The sequence below is a fragment of the Ambystoma mexicanum genome, chromosome 3q (assembly GCF_040938575.1).
Source record: "Ambystoma mexicanum isolate Mex_15411 chromosome 3q, UKY_AmexF1_1, whole genome shotgun sequence".
Lineage (NCBI taxonomy): Eukaryota > Metazoa > Chordata > Amphibia > Caudata > Ambystomatidae > Ambystoma > Ambystoma mexicanum.
Window position 1 is genome coordinate 766,612,500 of NC_090926.1, and position 13,717 is coordinate 766,626,216.

General features: G+C 40.0%; 1 protein-coding gene across 2 annotated transcripts in view; it reads right to left on the reverse strand.

Annotated features, from left to right (window-relative positions):
* Positions 1–13,717, reverse strand: part of LLGL2 (LLGL scribble cell polarity complex component 2) — a 908,486-nt gene that overhangs the window by 888,542 nt on the left and 6,227 nt on the right. The window contains exon 1 of one of the 2 annotated variants that reach the window (XM_069654772.1): positions 7,317–7,336. The exons of the other annotated variant lie outside the window; for it this stretch is intronic. The gene's annotated coding sequence lies outside the window, so the exon portion shown is untranslated. Of the gene's footprint in view, positions 1–7,316; positions 7,337–13,717 lie in introns of those variants that run through there. 2 annotated transcript variants of the gene reach the window in all.

The window sequence follows — 13,717 nt, forward strand, 5'->3', positions numbered from 1 at the left end:
GACTCACTGTAGAGAATAGTTATTGTATTGTGCGCTGAAGGACGAGCCAGAGAGGGAGTCGGAGCGCGCTGCAGGTGCAGTCATAAGAGGTCCTGAGAATGAATGCGAGGAGAGGGAAGTTTTTCCACTTCTTGCTGGTTCTTTCCACTCTTTAACCCTTCCACTTGTGATCTGCTCTTCGGCTGAGGGCAGTCATAACTGAAAAGGGCAGGGATATGCCCTCATAAAGAGAAGAGGTTTTTCCTCTGTGGTCAGCAGTTAGAATCTAGACCCCCGGGTGATGCAGTCTCGCTGAGAGGGGGGATGCTCCACTTCAGACCCCGTTATTGCGCACAATCTCTTTGCCTACCTGCTGTGGGACTAAGCAGTGTTGTAGTGGCCGAGATGAAGGTGTCTTATGCAACATTGATAACAGTGATGCTCTCTTTTTCTATGTTTCTGTATAACTGACTAGATGTTTATTCTGTGTATGATGTGTCTATATAAGGAGTGACTAAAAGGTCCTATAAGGAGCCATTTACATTGCTGGTCGAAGTGTGATTTTGTTTTTGTCTGAGTCCAATAACTTGTTTTGGTAGGGACAGGGGAAAGGTAAGTAAGTTTTCCCCACGTGGCCCAGCAAAAGCAAAACAATGTTGCGAGGGTACGTGAACTTCGGGCAATGGATCAATGGATAAGATTAGCACAAGATGGCGGTATCCGACCTGTCGTTTTTGCATGTTTTAAAGTGAGAAAAACTGGTGCATTGGATTTATTTTTATTTTTTTTAAGAACGATCGATATAGGATTTAAAATACATGCGATCGATTGGGCCAATAACATTTCTGACCAAACTACCCCTTTAACTAGCCAATGGCTAGTGGCGCGTGCAACTTTTGCACCCTGATGATCTAGTTACACATTCAGAAAGAGCTACCATGTAGCGTTTCTTTCCCTCATACTTTGCTGCGTGATTAAACATTTTTTTTCGAAATAAAGTTGAACATATTTAAAATGGAACTTTGCTACTAGGCCCCCTCCGTGTGTCATTTGTTGGAAGATTTTAGGTGGGCGGTTTCCTTATCAGATGGACCTGCGTGGGCCCATTTTTATTTTTGTATTCAACCACATAAAATGGTACAGCATGTTTTTTTAAAAGTAGTATTTTTTTTTAAATATTTATTAGATTTTCATCAAAATACATATCCATCACACAGGTTCCGGTAAAATAAACCAACTATGAACAATTGTAAACAACAAAAACCTATGTCACTACAACTATAATATCATTCATCTAAATCTATAATCCTACTAAACTTTACAAATTAAAATATCAACACATTAAAAAAATTAAAGTAAAAAAAGGGGGGTCCTCTCCTTACCCACTCTCTCCTCCCCACTTATCTATTAGTCATATAAGGTATTAAATGAGCCCCATAAAGAAAGATAATCATCTTCTCTACCTTTGTCCTTCAAAGATATGTTTTCATATTTTGAGAAAATCTGTAGTTCCACCAACCAATCATCTACCTTAGGTTTCTTACTAGTCTTCCAGACTCTAAGAATCAGCTTAATCGCTACCACCATAGCTTTATCAATCCAGGCATTATGCTTTCTAGTAGTAGTACATCTTCTTGTATACATAAGCAAAATCACATTGGCAGCTGACCTCAAGATAGTTATGCCAAAAAGCATATCAATCCTATCTATAATTTCCTTCCAAAAATGTTGTACCCTTGGACAATCACAAAGCAGATGCAACAGGGTGCCCATACCACTACCACAACTCCAACATTCCTCATCCATCCTCAATCTCAGCTTAAACATCTTTACAGGTGTCCGATAAATCCTACCAACAACCTTCTGCCAAATTAGACGTTGACCCATATACATTCCTTCACTCGTGCCCACTCTAAGAAGATCCCGCCATTCCTCTTCTGATATGACCACGTTAATGTCATTAGACCAAGCCTCCCACAGCTTAGTCCATGCTTCTATATAATCCAATCCCATAGGCATAAAATGCATACAAGTACGTACATTCTGATCTTGTCCAACCAACAACTTGCAAATCTCTGGTCTGCCTTCCATTGCTTGATCAACCATACTCATCCTTTGACTAATCAACAAAGTCAATTCTAAATATCGACTCAACTCCCTCCTCCCCAAGTTAAACTTATCTTGCAATTCCTCAAAACTCAGTAACCTATCTCCATTTCATAAATCTCTTATTTTTAATATACCCCTCCTTACCCAACTCTGCCAGTGCAAACATCTATTATTTAGTGGTAGCGCCTCATTAGACCAAATGGATGGATCATAACTAAAACCAAAATATTGACCATTCTCTCTGAACCAAGACATTAAAGCCTGCCTAGCTGTTGCTATCGGTTGCAATTTTAACCTCTTCTTCGGCAGTTTTTCCATTGTATAGAGATTATCCAAGCAATAAGGGACACCAATCTCTCTCTCTATTCACAATCAGATCTGACCTTTAACATCTTCATTATCAAAATAATTTGAACATTTCTTAAGTAAAAACGCCTTATAATATTTCATCAAATCCGGGTAACCAAATCCTCCCTCCTTAACATCCCGCAACAAGAAATATTTTGGGATATGTGGTCTCTTACCTATTCCCCACAAAAAAGACAGAAACACTATCAACCTTCTGCAACAAGTTCTTTGAAACTAGTAGAGGAATTGATTGTATAGTACCTTAGGTAACAACCATTTTAATCACGTTCATTTTTGCCCACCGATTCAAATTTAGCCTTTCCCATTTTTTTTAATAGTCATCACAATTTTACCTATTGTTTTATCAATATTATATTAAACAATTTTATTAAGATTCCAGATTATGTGTATACCCAGATATGTGACTCCTTCAGGGGACCATTTGCAGTTCCAGGACTTCAAGACATTCCTATCACATGTCTTGGACAAAGGAAAAATTTCAGTTTTGTCCCAATTTACCTTATGACCCGACAATTCCCCAACTTCCTCAATTATTTGTTTCAACAGTGATCCACATACTTTAGGATTTGAAAGAAGAATCATCATATCATCTGCATAAGATAAAATCTTAACTTCCGTATTTCCAACACAAAGTCCCTCGATTTCCCCACACTGTCTAATACATGCTGCTAGTGGTGCCAAAGCCAAATTAAATAAAAACGGCGACAGCGGGCATCCTTGCCTGGTACCTTAAAATAATGGAAAAGATTTGGAAATCAATCCATTAACAAACACTTTTGCCATAATAGCCTTATGGATACAGTCATTTATATGCATAATAATTGGACCAAACCCCATTTTCAACAGTGTATATTCCAGAAACCTCCAATTAACTCTGTCGAAGGCCTTTTCAGCATAATAAAAACTATAATGGCATCTGTTTCTCGATCACTGTGCACACCCATAACATCCAACACCGGCCTAATATTATCATATCCAAACCTCCCTGGAGTAAAGACCGCCTATGTGATTCATCAGTTAATCCTCCTATACAATCCATCAGCCGATTTGACCATATATTAGTAAAGATTTTCAGATCCACATTTATCAAAGATATCTGTCTATAATTTCTGCATTTTTTATGGTCCTTATCTGGTTTAGGTATCACAACAATCAAAGCATCTTTCATTGATTCACACATTGTCCCTGTTGACAGGACATCATAAAATACTTCAGACAGAATTGATGATAACAGTCACAAACATTTCATAAAATTCAGAAATCAAGCCATGCTGCCACGGCGACTTCCCATCATTTAGCTGTAGTATTGCATTATGTATTTCAGTAACATCAATTTTGTATTCTAATTTAAGTTTCCCTTCTGTTGTTACCTCCGAGACATTAATCTTAGTAAAAAAAAAAAACGGTTCAGATGCTCATTGCTAGGAGAAAGTTCCTCCTTATACAATCGCGAATAAAATAAAAATCACGTAAATGTTCACAAATGTCTACATTCTTAAAACAAGGCATCCCCTTCATCAGTTTGTATAGAAGTAATACCCTTAAGGAGGCAGCTTTCCATTCTTATCACCATATTCCCAAATGTTTGCTTGGTATAAAACATTCCCTTTCCTGCCATTGTATGCACATGATTCTTCATCTCTCCCTCCAACTTTTTCAACTTCATCCTATTTGACTCTGTATCAACAATCGGACAGATCTTCTGTAATTCTGTCATGTCCTCCTCCATCTTTTTAACAATCTCTAGATTTTTCCCCTTCTCATGTGCCAACCTGCTTATTAGCTCTCCTCTTAACACCGCTTTAAAACAATCCCAAACAATTTTAATATCTGCCGAGCCCTCATTCTCCTCAAAACATTTTTTAATAAAGGTCTCCAGTCCTGTAGTAACTGTTAAATCCTTGAGCATACCTGCCTGTAACCTCCATCTTTTGCACTTCTATTTCATACCGCTCATATTAAGTTGCATATCGAGCAATGCATGATCCGAAATGCCTCTCTCCTTAATATCTGAGCTTACCGTCTGACTAACCAGTCAATTACTAATAAGATAATAATCAATCCTTGAGTACGAATTATGGACTGGGGAATAAAAGGTGTATTCTTCCTCCCCTTGATGCATTTCCCTGCATATATCAACTAATCCATACTTATACAAAATTATGAAACTCTTCACTAACTTTCTCATTACCATATCTACAATCTGATTTCCTGTCCAGTTTACTATCCATTACCACATTAAAATCACCTCCCAAGACTAGATGTTCTCCCTCCATTTCACTCAGTAGATCACTCAACATAGTAAAAAAACTGTACAATTGGCGAACATGGAGCATATACCGTCCCTACTGTCACTTTCTTACCATCACAGAACAAGTCCATTACCAGGATACAACCTTCATCGTCACTTATTATTTTCCCTATTTTGATCGGCAAACCCTTTCTAAATAAAATACTCACCCCTCTTTATTTAGAATCATAATAATTAGAAACAACTTGTGGATTGGATATCTGGAATTTCAGACTGTTCATTTAAATGAGTTTCTTGTAGGAAAATGATATCCCCTCTATTTCTCCAAATTCTCGGCATAACCTTTCTTCGCTTAAATGCACAATTAACACCTTTCACATTCCACGAAACAAAAATCAATGGTTTCATATTTCAGTGTATCATACTAACTTGTCTGCAAACATAACTCAAGCAAATACACCATTCTAATTCCTATAAGAAAACCAACATTGCGGCAAGGAAAGTGAGAGGAAAGGAAAAAGAAACCCCCCCCCCAAAAAAAAAAAACAGACTATATAACACCATCACACAAACAGACAAACTAACAAATAATGACTTCGAATAATATCTTACATTATACAAAATCTGATACCACAAATGAGCATATATATATATATATATATATATATATATATATATATATATATATATATATACATACACACACATACACATTGTTCCAATTTATACTTACCAGTAGATATGTGCCCTAACAAAAACAATTACCATCAGAATGTTTCCCAACTATTAAACCACATCATCAAACTCCCCGTCCCTTTAATCCCCATCAAAACATTACCAACATAACTAAAAAAACGATCATTGACTTCAGCAGTAAGTTCCAACCACCCTCTATTATAATATCCATATAAAGTCGTTACCAATCCAGAGTAAATATATATCTGCACATTAGTGATGTGATAACCGTCCCTATTGGAATTATGCTCTCAGTTCATATACAGCACTCTAATAAAATATATACATTACTCCATCTATACTTATAACACATGCCTATTGAACCTAAAACATATATACCATACTAGTGAAGCATTAACCCTATAATTATCTTAACCTCCCTCCCCCCAACCCTAGTTATTTATATCATAGCACATGTAGCTATATTTACCTCCAACAGTAGACAACATATTAGGTGCTGGCACCCCGACATCTCACACCCCTCCCATCCAAGGTTAAAAATACCCGACTACCCGAATATATCAATGCCCCAATATCTCACTTAACATCCCACAATTAGACAAAATAAGGAAACTACACCAAGAAAATTTGACACAATAGTATATGCGTGCTTCCTTGCAAAGAGTAAGATTAATGTTCCATCCTTCCTTCTCCAAAGATCATTACCATCCCGGATATCGCTGCTTCACAGCTATATACTCACACTTGTCTGCAGTACATAAGATGTAGGCCGAGTAACACAACACTCATGTTGTCTTTTCCAAATGTTTTCTCTTCTCAATATTCTTAAATTAATCCTAATGGTATTCCCCCATTACATACCAATATTGTCACAATCCCAATATAGCAATGTCAATATCAATCCTTTGTTCCGCGCCCAACCCGCTACCATATCGGTAAAGCACAAGGATGGAATATCAGTTTCCCAAAAGAAAACTCAATAGTACCTCCAGTAGTTTCTTCTACCATTCATTCCTCCTGTAAACCCAGATCTTTCTTCATTTGTCATATAAAGACTTCAATATAAGGTCCGCCTAACTCTCAGGATCCTTTCATAGCACTGCTGCTCTGTCTCACCTGTAGAAACATATAATTCCATGCCGGACAATGCCAACCTATATATAAACGCCCAAAGCTTGCCAAACATAAGTATCTGGCCGCGTCTGTAGCACAGATGTAAAAAATGAAATGAAAACAGTTTGAATAAACTTCAGCTCTGCCATGACTCAAATGCCCATTAATCTATCTTCTGGAAACACTTCGAATAATATTCAATACTCCATGCAATTGCTGAGTTTGCCATAGTGGTTGCAGCTTACAGTCATTTAATGTTCCCATTAACTAATAACATTGAGAGTCTCAATATGCTGCAAGAACAGGGAGCAGACCATGAAATGGAGCCACATCTCAGTGATATAAAAAAGCATAAAAATCTGTGGAAGGTCAATAGCAGTTCCTTTCCACCTCTTCGGCCAGATTTCTCATTCATGAGCGTTTTAGTAACCCAGGCTGCCCTTCATTTCATGTAACAGCCATCATCACAGCACAGCAAGTGAAAATAAAGCAGGCTACCATACATCTTTCTCCTTCGTGTACTTTAACACCGATTGTGCCGCTTTCACTTTACAGTGCAGCCCTTTTGGTGAGGTGCCATGAAACTCAGAAAGGGCGCGCGCAATTGTCGGAAGGTCGCTAGATAAATCCGAAGATAAAATAGCAAATCATGGATGTATGGAGAATCACTGATCAGCAACAGCATTTGAGGAGAAAGAGAGGGTAGTAGGCAACATGCATCCGCACGTCTCATGGAACGGCATGAGAGGAAGCCATTATTGCGGCGAGCTGCATAGTGATTACGGCCATCATAACTCACGTGCCATCATCTTCCTGAGTCTTTCCCCGTTACTGCACGTTGTCTTCCACAGGCTTCCCCCATCGTTCTCTGTATCCCAGCAGCTTACAGAGCCCTATTTTATGAACGCACGTTGCACTTGATGACAATTATTGAACAATGCCAGAGATAACGTCATCTTGGAGCACGTTCATAGGTGCTTTCTTCAGTCCAAAACACACAAGGCTTGAAATTGTTTACTTCTGATACAAGTACAACATTCCAAATGGTACAAATAACGGTCTTTCCTCAGCGGCCATTTTAAATGTACTTTTGAAGTATATATTGAGCAATAGGTAATTAATAATAATAATTTTAAAACAACGAAATGAAAATATTTAAACGTTAGTCCCAGTTCACAGAGCAAGCATCTAATATCCAAATGCATATTTATAGCTGTTCAGATCTCCCTTTTTTCCTCCCTTTTTTCTTCCTTGATATTTTGGTGAACTCCACATCTGAAGAAGTACCCTCCATGGGGTCTGAATCTAAATCAGATAAAAAAGCCTCTGCAGATTTATGTTCAGTAAAGGAGTGTAGACGGTCATCAACCACAATTCTAAAAATGGCAGAGTAAATCACATACTATTTCAGTTCTTTCTCCCGAGCTTTCATTTTAGCTTTGTCAAAAGCACGCCTCCGCTCCAGGCCATCCCTGCTTGGATCCACAAATATTAGATCCACAAATATTATTTTATTGCCACCCTATGCTAGATCTTTCAGCTCACTGGCTCTTTTCAAGATAAGTTCCTTTACTGGAAATTTTACAATAAGATGTATTGGTTTATCCCCTATTGAAGGCTTAGATCCCAAGGAACAGTGGGCTCTCTCTATCTCTAAAGATACTTTTGAGTCTAAATTCAGTATCTTAGGTAAGTTATTTTGTAAAAAGTCAATTGCATTACCTCTCTCAGAATTCTCTGGAAGTCCAGCAATTCGAAGATTATTTCTTCGGGAACAATTTTCTTTTTCAGACAGCTTCAAAGTGATTTTCTCATTTATTATTTTCAGCTCTCTCACTTGATCGGTCAGCTTTTGCGTCCTATCATCCACTGTAGTCAGGTGCGCTTCTGTTGAGTCAACCCTCTTGACCACTTCCTCAAATGTTCTGCCTTTATCTCTGCAACATCCAGTGTCACTTTAGTCAGCAAATCCAGCAGTCTATCTTCTCTACTTTCATCACTTCCTTCTTTCTCTACTCCTTTTTGTCTCTTGGCTGGTTGAATCACCCGAGGGGTATTTGGCACAGACATATTGCTCACAAAGAGGGAATCAGCCTATGGCACAGGAGCACAGGTTTTACATTGCCATCCCTGGAGCTGACAGTTCTAGACATAGTTTACATATTTAATGGTGCAGAGCCCCTCAATGTGTGTTTTTTGTTCATACTTTTTATCTCTATTGCGGAAGGAAAAAAAAGACGGTGATTTGCAATTCAACAGATCAACTTGGGCCCACTGTCTTATTTCCAAACACGCATAGTTCAAAGTTTCATCATTTTTCTCATTTGAGCTATATCATTGGATAGCCAAGGTATGTTTTTGTTGTGGCAACGTCCGTTGCCAAGTTTTAACAAGCATTGGCAAAGCCAGCACTTTTGCTTTCATGCAGGCATGGGAGAGACATTTACAAGACACTGCTATTCTGGTACTAACGGGTGATAAAATGGCAACGAGTGACAAAGGGTGTTAGCACCTCTGTTCTTGGCAAATACCCATCTAATGCTAATGTAAGAGCCAACACTATTGGCTTAACCAATGCTTATTAACAGGAATTCAGAACAAGAAACAGATGCGAGGATACACATACTTTTTATAAATCAAGTGCCTGAAGGCACACTTGGGTGAGGCATATTTACTACGCCAGGAGATGGTCTATAGTAGTTGCAAATACTGCATTAACTTACAGGGACAGGTTAGAAATAGCATAAGCATTCCCTGAAAAGCATAGAACAAGCTTAAGTAGATCTGGGGAACAGTGTTTTAGATGGTGAGGTGCAGGTAGAGTAAGCATTTCTGCCTGTTTGCTTTGGAGCTAAGATCCCTGAGCTCAACATGAAAGTTTTTAAAAAAAAATGGATTTTTGTTTTGTTAGGATCTACAACTCGCAGAATGCTTTTTCTTGCTATCTAAACACCTAGCACTGGGAAATTGGTTGTCCTGATGTAATGAGTCTGCTGGTCACTCTAGGCTTAGTCTCTTCTCCTTTGAACCTTCAGGTAAAACAAAAAACACATATGTGCAGTGTTTGGGGTTGGGGAGGAGGGGGGAAAAAAAAATAAAAAAAAATAAATCACATGGGGCTTGTATCACTTCACGTGCAGAGGAAGACTAAGTTCATTGGTAAATTAAGCAGACCCTGCAATCTTATTAATCTTTGAAGTGCCTAAGAACTATGAAATAATAGCAAAATAACCAAGAGACCTAGACAGTTTATTTAGCATAAGCATGCAATCTCACACACTGGGATCAGCTTAGAAATACTTATTTACCCAGCCTCTAGCTTGCATGCGTTCCAGGGGGCACAGAATATTTCAGTTTCTGGCTCCAATGATTTAGAAAGAAGTACAACCACATAACCACTTTTGAGTCATGTGTAAGTAAACTGAAGATCTATCGCTTCCACGTTTTCGTTGATTGCCCTTCATATTTTATGGTGTGCAGTAGCGCAAATATTTAATTTGCATAAATGTGGAAAAAACCAGTTGCAGCATAATTATTTTTACAAAATAATAGATAAAATTACAAAAACATTAATATGGATAAATACAGACGGAAAAGTTGAAAAAACAAATACCATAAAACTGGAATCCTGACTTATGACCCCACCCTGCCTGCAGAAACATTGTGTCCCAGCAGCTGTCAGGGATGCACATAGGATGTTGGAACCTGCCATTTGCCACCAGGTGAGGCCGGATTAGCAGACCTCACTACCTGCATCATTTAATTAATAAAAATGAAAAAAAAAGCCTGGGCGCAACCACACAGATGGCAATTAGTCACACTGTCAATTCATCTAGACTGTGAATAGAGATTGACACCAAAAACAATATCTTAAATTAGCTAAAAGGCAGGGAATGGAGGGTCCAGAATACCAAAAAGGAAATCGCATGAAGGCATCAGGGGATAAGAAATCAAGAAGCAGTGAAATCAGTGTGAAGCATATGTTGCACTCAAGAAATCCCTCCCATGGATCCCTGAAGGCCGGAATGGATAACAACTGGACAACTACGGATGATGAAACCCATACTAAATCATTCTTTTAAGAAAAACACTTCATAGTCTCACAGGGAAAAGGACGCCAGCATCTGGACGTGCACCAGAAATAGAATATCTGCTGGAAATACTTCCCTTGGCAGCGCACCGAGAATGCCAACTGCCAAGGTAACAATGTCAGAATATTCTTCATCAACCTTCACTATACCCATTCCAAGTAGAACAGTCATAAGAATAGCTGAGACGTCTGGAAAAAAATGGCCATCTATATCGGTTTGGAGAGATAAGCGGGGGCATTTCAACCAACCAGGACACAGAAAAAACAAAAACTGTGCACCATGGACGTGCCATCAGGACATGGACTCCTTCCGTCCCACTGCTGAATAATACTCGTGGGGCAATGAGCATGGGGGGGGGGGTGCAAAAATAACACCTCAGGCCACTGAGTAAATAGGGAAATTGCCAAGAGCTAGGAACAATTTAGCTTCAGGTTTGTCAGATTTCAAACTAAGCTCACTAAACTGGACTCTCAGGAACCATACCGTTATTAAATCTAGGAGAGGAATTGGAACTGAATGCTCTATCATAGTAACAAAGCCCCGGGTTCCCCTTTCTCCACAAGTGGGGGTGTGGGGGCAGGGCTCTGGAACAGTAGAAGTGATGTTCTGTCTTCCCCATGTGCGTAGAGGGGCGTTGGAACAAATGGTGTTATAACCCGGGACCAGAATGGATCTAAATGATAGGGTCTGGAATGAGACAAACAGCATACAATGAGTGTTATGGCTCAGCACAGACACGCCCCCGCCCCCATCCTCCCTGAAAGTAGATTACCTGGGAATGGGAAAGCTGCCTCTTAAAAACATAACATGATGTCCTTTATAAACTTGCTCAGCCATTCCAACTAAAAACAGGAGAGCTACTTGAGCTATAGGGTAGATGTCCCCAAAACAAAAGGTAAAACAAACAAGGATCTAATTACCTAAGATCAAACATGAAAGTCATTGGTCTTAAATGGAGGTTCTGTGGATGAGGCTCAGCGAGTCTCAGGGTCCTGGAAAAAGTAGTTTGTAAAGACGCTTGTTCTTGATGACACACTTCCTTATGTGTCGTAGGATCTGCAATAGCCGTAGCAGGACGTGAAGCTATGTTCGCGGCGATCATCTTGGTGTGGCGTTATGCTTGAGCTAAAACATGGCGCTGATGCGCAGTGCATTCTGGGAACGCTCGGAGCCATGATGGATATTTACTTCATGCCGCAGTGAAAATCTGCACTCGTTTTGCTGAGAGCTAGATTCACGATGCTGAAGAAAACATGCTTTCCAAACCTGGTATGCAGTTAAGGACATTTCTGCTGGGAAAGCTAACTTTGTTATGTCTTGTTATGAGCTATGGGACCGTTTTCCGTGGTGCTTGTTTTTAGACGAGGGAGCCACTTTGCTCCTTGAGGTTACTGTCGGTTGACCCAGCTGGCAACCAACGGCTGCTCATCAATTCGCAAGTGCGTTGCCAGAAGGTTCGAGAAATTGCCACCCCTTTTTGAAGTGTGCATATATGCGGAACCCCTGAGCGGTCAGGTAAGACTTCAGCCGGAGGGGGGACGCTTCCGTCCGGCATACCTGTGGGCTGTTGTGCTCTCGGCCTGGCTGTTATCGAGGTATTCCAGCCGCTTCTGGCGAGATGAGGAATCCAGTTACGCTCATGGTGATGTATTTTCTTTTGAATTCTCTGTTTCTTCTGTGATTTATTCCTATGTTATCACTGGTTGCTTATAAGCTTTGAATAAATAGCCGTATAAGTGCTCATTATTTTCTAAGAGTGTGTGATGGCAAGTTATTGCGTCTTCCTGCGTTCAAAATATTGGCTCTGTAATTGCACTGGTGATTTATGACTGTCTGTGCACTCTGGGAGAGCAATACATGTGGGTACGGGGCAGAATAATGGTTATGCCGTGTTGGTGTTGCATGGCGGCCATCCTGGAATGGGAGACACTAGCGAGATATCGCCTTGTCCAATGGGGTTGCCACAGGCGTCCCAGAAGAAGGGAAGTGTAGCTGCCTCAACCAGGCAGGATTTTCCTGACAAGGTTGTAGCCTAGAAGAGCCTGGTTAACTTGACACCAACAGTTACCAGGAGTTACTTTTGGCTCCCCAGGACAGCTGATGTCATACAAACATATCCAATTGAAATTAAATCAATGTGTTTGGGAATGTATGTAAAGGAGCAATAGGGCACATGTAGGCTAGATTTAAAGCATATTTGGTCATGTTGAACAGACAAAAGTTTATATCGTGAAAGTGAGGTTTGAGACTTGCTATGTATTGGCAGGCCTAGCAAATCCATGAAAATCCCCACTAGACCTGAAGTCTTGACAACTAGAAGTACACCCAGAACATACATGCGGAAGCAGATAAGCCTGGGAGACTACTAGCCTGGCTATACAAGCGAGAGGAACCAAGGGATATAATGAATAGCATTAGGGACAGAGACGGGAGGGTGGCCAGGATGGTAGGGGAAATAAACAATACATTTTCTAGATTCTAAGGCGGCCCTGTATAAAAGAGATGAGAAAGGCAAGGCCATGGATATAAAGGAAGCATTGAGCCAAATAGATATGCCATGGCTGGGGAGTGAACAGGTGGCAGCAATGGATGCTCCGCTCACGCTTGAGGAAATTAGGGTAGTGATAGCTGGACTACCGACTGCTAAGACGCCAGGGCCAGACGGCCTACCCAGAAAATTTTATAAGACATTCAGAGAGGCGCTGGCGCCCAAACCTCTGGAAGTCTTCACAGGTGGTGAGGAGTGACCACTACTTGATACCATTCTACATCATACCCCAAACCTTCCTGCTGGCCGGGAAGGAAATACTCCACACCAGCAAGAAAAGAAACTAAGAACTTGGACCTAGAAGCCCTAACAAACCTTCTAGATGCAACCGTCCAAAGAGATCCCACTGATACAAACATAGATACAACAGAAAATACACTCAACAATTCGATCACCAACGCCCTTGACCAATTAGAACCAGCTAAAACATTCAAAGCAACTGGCAGAAAAATGGTTTCACAGAAGAACTGAAAAAAACAAAAAAAAAAACTGCTAAATGGAAACAACAATACACCAAAGAAGACAAAATAAATACCAAAGACAACTAAAACTGTACTAAGC